The sequence below is a fragment of the Erithacus rubecula genome (assembly GCF_903797595.1).
Source record: "Erithacus rubecula genome assembly, contig: scaffold_177_arrow_ctg1, whole genome shotgun sequence".
Taxonomy (NCBI): domain Eukaryota; kingdom Metazoa; phylum Chordata; class Aves; order Passeriformes; family Muscicapidae; genus Erithacus; species Erithacus rubecula.
In genome coordinates this window covers 16097-29491 of record NW_027636132.1, presented here as the reverse complement: position 1 = coordinate 29491, position 13395 = coordinate 16097, and the positions used below count along the sequence as shown (strand labels likewise).

Below are 13395 nucleotides of genomic sequence, written 5' to 3'. Positions count from 1 at the left end.
TCTGTGATGATTGTTGCACTGCAGGGCCCTGGGGAAGCAAGGTGCCATTGTGACACTGCAGGGCCTCGTGGAACTGAGGACTAGAGTGACACTATGTACGACATGGCACCACAGAGCCAAGGAGCCACTGTGACACTGTGGGGCCACATGGAAGCAAGGAATCCATTGTGACACTTTGGATCCTAGTGGAACCACAGAGGCCACTGTGACACTGCAGGGCCATGTGGAACCAAAGGTCCATTGTGCCACTGCAGAACCAAGGAGAGCCTTGTGAGAACCTGGGGCCAATGGAATAAAGGAGCCGTTTCTCCATGGCAAGGACTCATGGAACTGAGGCTGGTGAGTGGTCTGAAACACAAGTCCTGTGAGGAGCAGCTGAGGGAGCTGGGGTTGTTTATTCTGGAGAAGAGGAGGCTCATGGAGACAAGGTGATGTCTGGGTACAGGTTGGACTTGATGATCTCCAAGGACTTTTCCAGACTGGCTGATTATGTGATTGTCTCAAATCACCCCTGCAGCAGTTTCAGGATGAGCCCTGGGCCACCTCTTCAGAAGGTCCAGAAGCCCAGGTCCCTCAGCTTCTCCACACAGCCCCAAAGCCCATCCTGTCAGTCCTGCAGAGCTTCTCCAGCCTCTCATCAGTGCCCAGAATAGGGAGCCCCACACTCAGACACACCAGCCCAGATGCGCTCCCCTGGCCTGTGGTGCCTCTGCCAGGAGAGCAGCACGAGGCACTGCAGTACTCTGCAGACAATTCGTAAAACACTTGTAAAATGATCCTGCTCTTCAAGGGATATTGCCATGGTGCCAAGTAAGAAACTGAAATGCGGAGTAGGACCAGAGAGGAAAGGGAAAACAAAGAAGGACTGTTTACAGAGGATGGAACAAAGATGGGCAATGGGAAGGAATCTGGAGAAGGAAAGAAGAAAGAAAACAAAGGGGAATCAAAGGAAATGCTCAGTAAAGTTCAGAGTGGCTGACAGGCAGCCCTGGCTCTGAACAACCATGTCTGCAGTGGGACAGGAAACTCACAGCTCATGGGAACACATTTTTTGGCTGACTGCAGAGGCCACGACAAAACTCAGTGGTTTCCCTCCTGTCCCCAAGCCCTTGCTGGCCCCAGGGGCTGCTGGCATTTTCTGCTCACTCAGCTCCTTCTCCCCACAGCAGCAGCATGGAAGTGCTGATGCCTGCTCTGTGCAATGCAAACAGGGGCTCCTGAGTCAGTGCTGCTGTGTCTGTGCCTGCAAGAATGTAGCACCTGTGTGAGCTGGGGGAGAGGCCAGGGCTGCAGAGGGGCGATGTTGTTGGCAGGTGCATGACGACACTCTATGATGCTGCCCTGGGCAGTCCAGTTCAGTGGGGATGCATCAGCCCCTGCTCTGCTGCTCCTTACCAGGGTCTCCCCCTTGCAGGGACATTGCAGAGCACCAGCCATGCTGTTTGCCCCCAGCCTTCCCACTGCCAGCCTGGGGCTGCTAACGGGGGTTTTCTCTGCTCAGCATTGGTCTGGCCAAGTGTTGTGGAGAGAGCCTGGGCACAGAGCCTGGAGCCCCCAGGCCCTGCCCTGAGGTGTCAGTGCTGCCCCAGCAGTGCCCATGGCCTATCCCTGGTGCAGCCCAGCACTGGCACCCCCAGGGCTGTGCCCGGCCCCGAGAGCACTCAGGCCCTGCAGCAACACGAGGGGCAGGAGGGCAGCGGGGCAGTTACACGGGAGCAGCACTGGCAACACCAAGTGCTGATACTGCTGGGCACACTGATCTGCCCCCAGCTCTGCACACAGACATTGCTGCTGCAGCTCCAGAGAAGGGAACAAAAGGGGCATCTCTGGAGAAAACTTTGCTGGGAGAGAAATCCTTCAGTGTGTTTAAGCCATGAAGACTGCAACCCTTCATTGACACATTTTGTGGCCACAGGGAAGATGGAGAAATGAGCAATAGAACACAGAGCGGCTATTTTTATGGAAAATATGATAAAACTAAAACAAAGGAAAAATAACCCCACACTCAAACCAAGAAGAAGTGTCAAAGATGACTTTTATTACAAGTGGTTTTCAGAAATTGACCAGCAGTTTAATGTACCTCAAAGCAGCCAGTCATCAGTGTCCATACTGCAGCCTTGAGCTCTTTATTCCTCAGGCTATAGATGAGAGGGTTCAAGGCTGGAGGCACCACTGAGTACAGAACTGACACTGCCAGATCCAGGGATGGGGAGGAGATGGAGGGGGCTTCAGGTATGCAAATGTACCAGTGCTGAAGAACAGGGAGACCATGGCCAGGTGAGGGAGGCAGGTGGAAAAGGCTTTGTGCTGTCCCTGTGCAGAGGGGATCCTCAGCACAGCCCTGAAGATCTGCACAGAGGAGAAAACAATGAACACAAAACACCCAAGTGCTAAACAGCAACTAACAGCAAGAAGCCCAAGTTCCCTGAGGTTGGAGTGTGAGCAGGATAGCTTGAGGATCTGGGGAACCTCACAGAAGAACTGGCCCAGGGCATTGCCCTGGCACAGGGGCAAGGAAAATGTATTGGCCGTGTGCAGTAGTGAATAGAGAAAGCCACTGGCCCAGGCAGCTGCTGCCATGTGGGCACAAGCTCTGCTGCCCAGGAGGGTCCTGTAATGCAGGGGTTTGCAGATGGACACGTAGCGGTCAGAGCACATCATGGTCAGGAGGAATAACTCTGCTGAGATGAAGAACATAAAGAAAAAGAGCTGTGCAGCACATCCTGAGTAGGAGATGTTCCTGGTGTCCCAGAGGGAATTGTGCATGGCTTTAGGGACAGTGGTGCAGATGGAGCCCAGGTCAGTGAGGGCCAGGTTGAGCAGGAAGAAGAACATGGGCGTGTGCAGGTGGTGGCCGCAGACTACGGCGCTGATGATGAGGCCGTTGCCCAGGAGGGCAGCCAGGGAGATGCCCAGGAAGAGGCAGAAGTGCAGGAGCTGCAGCTGCCGTGTGTCTGCCAATGGCAGCAGGTGGAAGTGGCTGATGGAGCTGCTGTTGGACATTTGCTGTGTCTTGGCATGGGGATCTGTAAAAAAAGCAGTCATGGCATAGTTCAATTTGGAAAGACTTTAAATATCCCAGCCCAACTTGGTGACACTTTCCCCCCACTGCCAGCCCACTGCAGCCTGGAGCTGTCCCTGCCAGCAGCTGCTTCCCTGTGCTCAGGGCTGAGCCCTGCCAATGTTGCCAGAACCCAGCCCAGCCCTGGGGGCTCAGCCCTGCCCTGCTGACCCCTCCCAGGACAGGGAACTCCCCAGGGCCTGCTCTGCCCCTGCAGGCTCTGATGGCAGCATCAGAGCAACCCTGAGGAGGTGGGAAAAGCAGCACTGATCCTGCCTGTAAGGGACCCTTTACTGATTTGTGTCACTGCCTAGTTTTTTGAGGTCTGAGAAATTTTTTTTAGTTTTCCCCAAACTGAACTGAGAGATTAATATCTGTACGCAATTTCCCATCAAAGCAAAACAGAGTTGTAGATTAAAAAAGGTTTTTCCCTTTTATGCAGTTCCTGCCTTGCTGTGGTCCCTGTATAATCTCCTTAGAAATGCTCTGCAGTTCAATGTCATGTGGGGACCAGCCCTGAACAATGCAGCATCCTCACCACGCAAGGAGAACATTTCCAAACCTTATCTACTGTCTCCTTCTATCCAGACCTTCTCCCCCAGTGCTGTGAGCAGCTCCCAGGGCTGGCTGAGAGCTGTCCCTGGCTGGCAGCAGATTCCCTGCCCCAGCGCAGCACCCTGGGCTGCAGGACCCTGCTCTGCAAGAGAGCCCTGGGTACTCCGGGCTGATCTACACAAGAGACAATCAGAGAATATACTCACAGTGTCTGGAGGGATTGGAATGTTCCAGCTTTAGGAGATTGCTCCAGGACCTGCAGCTGCCTTGTCCTGCCCCCAGAGGCTTCCTGAGTCAACTGCTGGGAGTGACTCTGCCTCAGCAACTTCTGAGCATCTTCTTAGCCCTGACTGATTGAAGCTCTCTGTGCCTCTGTGCTGTGCCTGGAGTGGCTGCAGGCAGAGGCCCAACCTTGCTGGGCTGTGAGAAGAACTACTCAGCAAGAGAAACGTGTTTTTGAAGCTCTTCCTGGTTGCCAAGGGCTCCATCTGTGCCAGGAGCCCAGCCCAGCTCAGCAGCACAGACACAGCACATAGACTTAAATGACTCTCTCAGGGCTATGGTGTTGTTTACAGTGTTTTTAGTCCCTGAGAGAGTGTTTTGAAAACTTCTCCAGAACTCAAAATTAAATTGAAACACTGAACTTTGTTGAAGATTTAATGGATTTCACTGTGAGACACAACTGAGAAAGTGTCCCCAGGTTCCAGTTAGAGTAGAGCACAGGAGGCACTGATAACAGGTGGGGACAAACAAGGGAAAGGTCTCTTTGATGCTCAGCAATCCTGGATGTGTTTCAGGAATGCAAAGGGACAAGGTCTGAGTCCCAGCCCCTGGCAAGTCACATCCTGTCCCTCCATCATTGCTCAGGGCTCTTCCTGGGGCACTGGGCTCTGGGGATGTGCAATGCTAAGGGCAGGACCATGGGGTGGCCCCTGCCAGGATGCTGAGCAGGGACAAGGAGGCAATGAGGCCCCAGCACAGCAAGTCTCACTTGTCCCCTGCTGGTCTCAGGCCCAGGGCCAGCAGCCATGGCCCAAGTGCTGCAGCAGTTGGCTCTGGCAGGGCCTTTCAGCTACTGCTTATCTCTGTGCCCTCTGCAGCCCAGGCTGTGCTGCGGTGTCCATGCCCTGTGCCTCTGTCCTTGCAGGCTGTCGTCATCCCCCGGCTGCCCCACCTAGCTGGCCCCTTCCTTTGCCGACAGCTCTGCATCCTGCCTGCCTCTGCCTGGCCACACCAAACCTTGGGCTGCTCCAGACTCCTTCTGGGGGATGTGTTGCACCACAGCCCTCTCTTGGGAGAGAAATTAATTTATCCTTGGCCTTCCCCAGCTGTTCCTGGCATTAATTCTTTGTTTCTCCAGCTCTTCTCTGCTATGACAAAAGGATCCACCATCTCTGAAGCAATCCTGCCATCTCTCCCAAGTCTCATATCGGCTGTCCTCAGACCCCACTCCACTGAGCACAGAGCTCCTTTGCCCCTATACTGTATTCATGTGTTTGTAGCTGCCAAACCCCACCTTGGAATGTCTCTGAGCCCTCTCCAAGGTCCTGGCAAATGAATACATTCTGCTAGTAATATAAGGACTTTAGTAGAAAACAAGGCCGGCCAGACTTGTTTGTTCTTGCTACTTTTGTATGGGAACACTCCTTGCATAGATAGAATTATGGAGGCCAAATCACAATTTTAGTCATGGCCCCTGGACAAAAATTTTGGTTCATTTCCATAGGTGGAAAGAAGCGGTGCCCGAGTGTTTCAGGGACAGATGAGAAATGACCACCAGAGGCTGTCCTGACACCTTTTGTCTGGGAGAAACCCTTGAATACAAGGAATTTTTTAGGGTAGGTACCAATTTCAGCCATTATCACCAGAAAGAGGGAGGTTTTTTTTTTTTATAGAAAGAAAAGCACAGAGCCCCAGTGCTCCAGGGACTGATGAGAAGCAGCCCTCAACATGCCAGAATCTGCCAGACCTGCCAGGTGGTTCATGGGAGGCCAAATGAGCCAGACCTGTTCCATCTCCCTTTTGGTTCCATTGTTGCCTGATGCCCCAAACAGAACACAAACTAACAGAGTTAGTTTATGCGGTGCTTTTTTCAGGGCCCAGGGAACCTGCGGACTAGCGTCCAAAGTCAGGATCCCACAGTTCCCTTTTTCCGTCATGCTTTTATACCTTTTACAAAGTGGTCTACGTGCAGAAATACACATTCTTCAAAACAATACAGATACATAAATCTTGCAGGTATCATTCCTAAAAGTTATAAACTCTGCATGCTTGTCTACTCAGAACTATAGGCTACCCCCCCTTAATCCCCCTTGCATGTTTTCCCATCACCAGAACACTTTATTTATTATTATACTTTAGCCTTATCTTGAAAGTTTCTAAATGTTCTATATGCTCTACTAAATCCCTTGATCATTGTTTTCACAGTTCTAAATGTTCTATATGCTCTACTAATTCTTTTCACTATTGTTTCACAAGGTAGGTTCTCAGGGCCTGTCCGAAAACTGCAGTTTTCTAAGCCTTAGCATGACTACTACTATATCTACATTAGTCCTTTTCCTCATTATTTCGGTATCAACTCCCCCCTTTTGAGCATTCTTTCGATTTTCTGCAAGGATGCTCAATTCTTCAAGTTGTGGTTTCTATGTAGGATGGTGAGTCTTCTTTTCGAGTTGGCAGGATTACTTCTTTCCGGGTCAGTGCTCTCATAACACGTCGGGTATAAGTTCCTTCTCTGGCAATCATTCCTAAAAGACATCTATACATAATCATACATACTACAATAATTAATACAATCATTATTACATATTGTACAATTGATGATATCCAACCAGAGACTTGGATTCCTAGGGAGCTAAACAGTGCTCCTACCCAGTTATGTTCAGCTTCCTCCTGGACTTCATGCACTTTTGTTTCAATTTGTTCCAATTGACTTATATCCTTTTCTACTTCTTCTGTGACATTTGGGATATGTATGCAGCAATGATCAACCTTTCCTTGGAGGTATCCACACACTCCATGTTCTTTTAATAAAAGCAAATCTAATGCCATTCTATTTTGGATTGTCATTCTTGTTGTTGCCTGCAACTGTAAATTTAGATCCTTAAATCCTTTCTTTGTAACTGCAGCTAGCCTCTCAGTTTGTCCTAATAATTTGTACAGCATCTCCCGGTTTCTATATGTAGAAATTGGTGCAAACAAGGATTCCAGTACCCATCCAAATTTAACTCCTGATGAGGGTTCATGCCATTCATCTTCATCTCCCTGTCCTAGCTCTTCTGCTACTTCATTTGTTTCTCTCTTTGCTCGTGACTGCATCTTTTTCTGCGTTAATTTAGACTGTTTCCAAAAAGGACATAATGTGGCAACCCCTAAGGTAATTTGTGTTACAGGCCCGTCTAATGGTAAATGTGTTGTCCATTGTCCATGTCCCATAATCCATACTAAATTTCCTGGACTCCTGATAGTTGTATCCTTACAGCTCAAAGTTTTACCCTTCTGGTCCTGTGGGAAAGCTCTTCCTGGAATTGTATGGTTAAGTTTTCTACACTCACAACCCCATTTTATAAGCATTCTGACTGGTGCCAAATTAATTTGATTCTCTGGAGTGTCACAGGTGAGAATTTGGGTGCAGTTCCAATTTTCTTTTGTGGCGCTCAAAGTTTTTGTAAAAGTGCTGGTTTGAGATACTTCTGTGTGAGTGGCATTTCTGCTTCCCGTCCATTGGACACACCAATTAACTTGTCCAATGTAACTATAATGTTCTAATATGCTGGGGCCCCATACCGTTTTCCAACTGTCCCACGAGGATTCCTGCCGAGACGAGTTCTGGCATATCATTTCATAATAGCTTTCATTTTTAGGTATTCTTTTCTTTTGCCAATGTGGTATAAAACATTCCCACTTAGCAGCATCTTCAGGTTTTACTTTTCCCCCTGCCGCTAATTGAATTCCCCAATCCCTAATTTGTCCTAACCTCCCATGGCTAATTAGACAATCCTTATAGGCTAATATTCTTAATGTTTCTCCAACCTTTTCCCATATTTCTTCAATTTCGATTTTATTTCGTAATTTTAATTCACAACTTCCATTCTCACCTCTTTTTATTAGGGGTAAATTTCTTACCGGAATCACTCCCCAAGGGATTGGTTCCCCTGCAGCTTGTGGCAGAGGTAAACATGCCGTTATTTTTGATACGTTTTGTATTTGTCCAAAATCTCGAATTAAACCTACTACTAAATTTTGTTGTTCCTGGTTTCTCTGTAATGCCAAGCTTGTATCTCTCAATCCATTCCACATATCTACCTGTGCACTGACTGGTATTACCTGCACCGAGTACCCCCTTCGGGTTTTATTCTCCTTTAAAATACCTACATTTATGTCCCCATAATCAAAGCTTTCTCTAATCCACACAATGCATGAGAATTGTCCTACCTGATCAGCTTGCATATGAGATATTGTCAATGTGGTGTTACCTCTTTGCTGTTCCATATCCCAAAATGTCACGATTCCTTCTGTAAATACTTCGTCTGTGGTGATTTGTCTCCAGGTTACCTTTACTTCTTTTAATCCAGCTCTCTGGTTGTCAGAAAACAGACAGGTTAAATTTATTCCCGCACCTTCTGGCACCATTACATCTGGCTCCGGAACTGTAATTTTAACAAATGCTTCTCCCACCTGCATTATGCAGACTAATGTTAAAAGAACTAAGTCCTTGCCCTGAACACCAGCTTTGTTGCTGACAGAGGCTGTACTTCCCATCTTGACGGGACCTTCTTGATTCGAGTGTAGTGAATCCAGTTTTCGATCCCTTGGACTTTCACTGCCGTGTAGGCAGTCATGATCACCTGGTGAGGACCGTCCCATACTTCTTTCAAGGGTTCCGTATTCCAGTTCTTCACATATACTCGATCTCCTGGCTGTATGTCATGGACAGGATTTTCCAAGGGCAGAGGCCGGTTCCACTGCAATGCTCCTCGCAGCGCTGTAAGGACTCTATTTAGAGACAAAATGTAACTCAGCAATACTTGATCTCCTACTAAGTGAGGGTCCCCTTTGTAGGTTGCAGCATGATATGGCTTGCCATACAAAATTTCGTATGGACTTACTCCTATCTTTTCTCTGGGTTTAATCCTGATTCTTAGCAAGGCTAGAGGTAGTGCCTGAGGCCACTGTATCTTTGCTTCCTGACAAATTTTCTTAATCTGCCCTTTTAATGTCTGATTCATCCGTTCTACCTGGCCGCTAGATTGTGGTCTCCAGGGTGTATGGAGATCCCAAGCTATCCCTAATACTCTGGCTACCTCTTGGACTACTCCAGCTACAAAGTGAGGTCCCCTATCTGAGGACATTCCTAATGGGATCCCAAATCTAGGAATGATTTCTCGTAGTAAGGTTTTAATTACTTCCTTTGCCTGGTTAGTCCTGCACGGGAAAGCTTCCGGCCACCCTGAAAAAGTACACACATACACCAGTAAATAATGGTACCCTTGTGCTTTTGGTAGCTCTGAGAAATCTATTTGCCAATAGTCTCATGGTTGCGGCCCTACTTGCAGCTTTCCTAGTTGTATTTGCCTTCGTGTCACTGGGTTATTTTTAATACAGACAGGACACGTGGCGTTAATCCGTTTTGCCATTGTTAACATCAGGTTGGAAATCACCTCACGTTTTAAAAATTGTACCAATGCGTCTGCTCCCCAATGGCACTTGTTATGTTCGATTTCTAAAATTGTTTTCATTACTTTTGTTGCCAGTACAACCTGACCTTCAGCTGTGACATACCATCCTTTTTCGTTCTTCTGGGCCTGAACAAATTGAGCAAGCTTCTCATCTTCATGTGTATACTATGGTTTCTGCTCAAGAAAAGAAGTGGCAGGGTTAATTCGCACTGGCAATAAAGCTAATTGTGTCCATACCTCTCGGGCAACCTGTTTGGCAACTCTGTCAGCCAAATGGTTTCCTTGGAACGCTTTTCCCTCTTCCTTTTGATGTCCTTTTACATGCATCACTGCCACTGCCTGAGGTTTATGCACTGCTTCCAATAGTGCTAATATTTGTTCTTTGTGCTTAATTTCTGATCCTTGAGAATTCAACAGTCCTCTTTCTTTCCATAGTGCTCCATGTACATGTATTACTCCAAAGGCGTTGTTATGGGCTGATGTTTGGACTGGCTCCTCTCCTTGCTTCCCCCGTGCAGCTGCCGGTCCCTCCCTCGGATGGTTTTATCTAGGCTGGTGTTTTCCGGCTCTCTCTCTCTTGCTGCGCTTCGGTTGTGGGCTGTGTCTTGCTCTCTGCCGTCTGCTCAGCTGTGACCCCCTCCCCTGGCTGCTTTGGCCGTTTTTTTCCCTTTTCCCCCAGCTGTTTTGTCTGTGCCCCCGTGTTGGCTTGTCTTGGGTGGTTTGCTTTTGCTTGTCTTGGGCTCGCTTTAGCTTGTCTTGGGCTTGCTTTGGGCCTGCTCCCGGCTGCCCCTCCCCCTCTCTCCCTTCTCCCTGCTCCAGGGATTTGCACCGACTCCGGAGGACAAGGATCTGGACTTCGGGGGCCGCTGCTGGAGGTCGGCTTGGGAGGCTCTGCCGCTCTCCCCGGCGAGGACCGGCTGGGTTCGTCTCATCTGGGTTTGGGTTGGGGGAGTGTTTCTTTTGTATTTTTGTTAATAAAAAGTTTTTTCCATTTTCACCACAAGAACAATTCTTTCTGAGCTCATTGAAGGAAGGAATTGTAAAAAAGAAAGGGGGGGGGGGGGGCCCTTTGGAGCTCTTTTTTCCCCAAATTTGTCCTAAACTTGGACATACTTTTTGGTGCCCCGTGTGAGGAACTCACGACCTTCAGATTATCAGCACCAGAAAAAAGTGGAAAAAACTTTTATCTAATACTATGTTGGTTTCAGCTGTCGGCATGGCTAAGTTTCTTAAATCCATAATGTCTTTCGTGGTGGGGACCTGTTTGTATGTCGGCTCGTTAGGTTTCTTTGATGTTTTGATGCCTTTGTGGTCAATGGGTTTGTTTACTCATCCGGAGATAGCTCCGGTGTTGTCTTTGATGCGTAGTTTTTGTATGAAAGGAATATTGACGAAAATGCTCATCGGGCTAGGCTTGGTTGCAATGGCTTACAGGAGATTTATGAGAATGTTGGAATCTGCTTCAGGAATGTATAAATCATGGTTTGTGTTATTTATTAGAGGAGAGGCAGGCAAAGAAGATTTCCTGCCTTTATTTCCTTTCCTCTCCTCTGAATCGGTTACATCTTTATTAGAAAACATTCAGATCTCCTTGAGTATTAAGGAAATCATCTTTATGGTAATTAATTTAGTAAGTCTTTGTTGCACCATTTACAGTCTATATAGAATGAAGGCTGAGATTTCTAAAGGGGCTGGGAAGACTCCTGATTTAGGAGTCAAGCTCGGCAGGAGGAATCTTGAGTGGAATGGCAAATGGGAGAAAATGGGCCAGATTTTAAAGGAATTTTCTGACCCCATAATCTGGGAATTCCCAACTGAAAAGATTCAGGATCCAATCGAGGTTGCAAGCTACTTAAAAGGGAAGTGCCAGGATGGTTCTAAAGAGAAAAGGATTATTACAGTGAGCTGGGCCCTAGCACATGCATATCGCACCCTGCTAGGCACTATAGAGCAGGAGACAGAGGAGAGGGAACAGGGAGATAAATTGTCTCCTATCCCAGTTACGCAGGTTGTTGCTAACACCCTAGGCCAAAACCCAGCAACTAAACTGGAGAATAAGCCCCAACCAATGGCTGTGGCTACCAGTACAAGAAGTGGGAAACGCACCAAGAAGACCGATCGGCCGGTGGAGGATGATGATGATGATGATGCTGGAGAGGGACCCTCGACACCTCCTGATGTAAAATTAGGAGTCAAGACAACTGGTGGGAGAGCAGAGACCAATAATGAGTCTTTTCCCTGAAGGATCTTCGTGGATTAAGAAAAGATTACACCCGGAGACCTGATGAATCTATTATCAGCCGGCTGGTTCGTCTCTGGGATGCGGCAGGTGAGGCCACAGTTTTGGATGGCTCTGAGGCGAGACATTTGGGGTCTCTGTCTCATGATCCTGTTATCGACCAGGGCGTGATGAGAGGGGCTAACCCTCAAAGTCTCTGGGAACGGGTCCTGGATAGTGTGGCACAAAGATATCTGTGTGCAGATGACTTATATGTTCAGCAGACCCGATGGAAAACCATAGAGCAGGGGGTCCAACGCCTCAGGGAAATGGCAGTAACAGAAATTATTTTTTCGGATGATGTAACAACTAGAAATCCAGACCTGGTACCATGCACACCGGTGATGTGGAGAAAGCTCGTGCGGCTTGGGCCACCTGAATATGCGTCTGCCCTAGCAATAATGAAGAGAGATGAGGTGTATGAGACAGTACTCGATATGGCAAAGAAGCTTCGTGCATATGCGGATGCAGTACATGGCCCGACTCATGCTAGGATTGCAGCTGTGGAAACACGCTTGCAAAACTTAGAAGATAAAATAGAGAAAAATCATCGGAGACTCAGGGAGGAGATTAAGGAGGACCTCCTCCAAATTTCAGCTGTACAGATTAGAAACCCTGATATCCAACGCAGACGTTACCCCAGTTGGGAGAGAGGGTACACTCCCCGAGCTGAGTTGTGGTTCTTCTTGCGAGATTCTGGAGAGAACATGAGAAGATGGGATGGGAAGCCTACGGCTGTTCTGGCACAACGAGTGCGGGATTTGAAGGAAGAAAAAATTTCCAAAAGGAAAGCCGCTCCTGTTTCTCGCAGCCAAAGTGCCGAATGTGATACTGATAATGACATGTCTGACCCTCTTGATGGAACTTCTAAGATGTATGCCTCAGAAAAGAAGGAGCAACAGGCTTAGAGGGGCCCTGCCTCTAGCCAGGGGGAGGCAAGGGAGAACCGTGTTTTTTGGACCGTGTGGATTCGATGGCCTGGCACTTCAAAACCACGGAAATATAAAGCTTTAGTGGACACAGGTGCACAGTGTACGATACTTCCATCAAGACACGTAGGAGCAGAATCTGTTTCAATTGCTGGTGTGACAGGTGGATCGCAGGACTTCACCCTGGTGGAAGCGGAAGTAAGTTTAACTGGAAAGGATTGGAAGAAACATTTTATTGCGACTGGTCCAGAGGCCCCATGTATTTTGGGCATAGATTACCTTCGGAGTGGATATTTTAAGGACCCAAAGGGACTAAGATGGGCATTTGGAATTGCAACTGTGATGGCAGAGCGCATCCGGCAATTGAACACCTTGCCTGGACTATCTGAGAATCCAATTACAGTAGGACTTCTGCAGGGAGAAGAACAAAAAGTACCAATTGCCACTTCAATAGTGCACCGTCGGCAGTACAGAACAACGAGAGATGCCGTGATTCCTATTCATAAGATGATCCGAGAGCTGGAGAGCCAAGGGGTGGTCAGTAAAACCCACTCACCCTTTAACAGCCCCATTTGGCCTGTGCGTAAATCTGATGGGGAATGGAGACTGACTGTGGACTATCGGGCATTGAATGAAGTGACTCCACCGCTGAGCGCTGCCGTGCCAGACATGCTGGAACTCCAGTACGAGCTAGAGTCCAAGGCAGCAAGGTGGTATGCCACCATTGACATTGCAAATGCATTTTTCTCCATTCCTTTGGCAGCAGAATGCAGGCCTCAATTTGCTTTCACCTGGAGGGGCGTGCAGTACACCTGGAACCGACTACCCCAGGGGTGGAAGCACAGTCCTACCATCTGTCATGGACTCATCCAGGCTGCACTGGAAAAGGGTGAA

At 48.2% G+C, this 13395-nt stretch overlaps 1 pseudogene across 1 annotated transcript; it reads right to left on the bottom strand.

Annotated features, from left to right (window-relative positions):
- Positions 1-2071: 2071 nt before the first annotated feature.
- LOC306815645 (olfactory receptor 14A16-like) lies at positions 2072-3003 on the bottom strand (annotated as a pseudogene). Its single transcript has one exon. The product of its transcript is annotated as an olfactory receptor 14A16-like (transcript).
- Positions 3004-13395: the final 10392 nt, after the last annotated feature.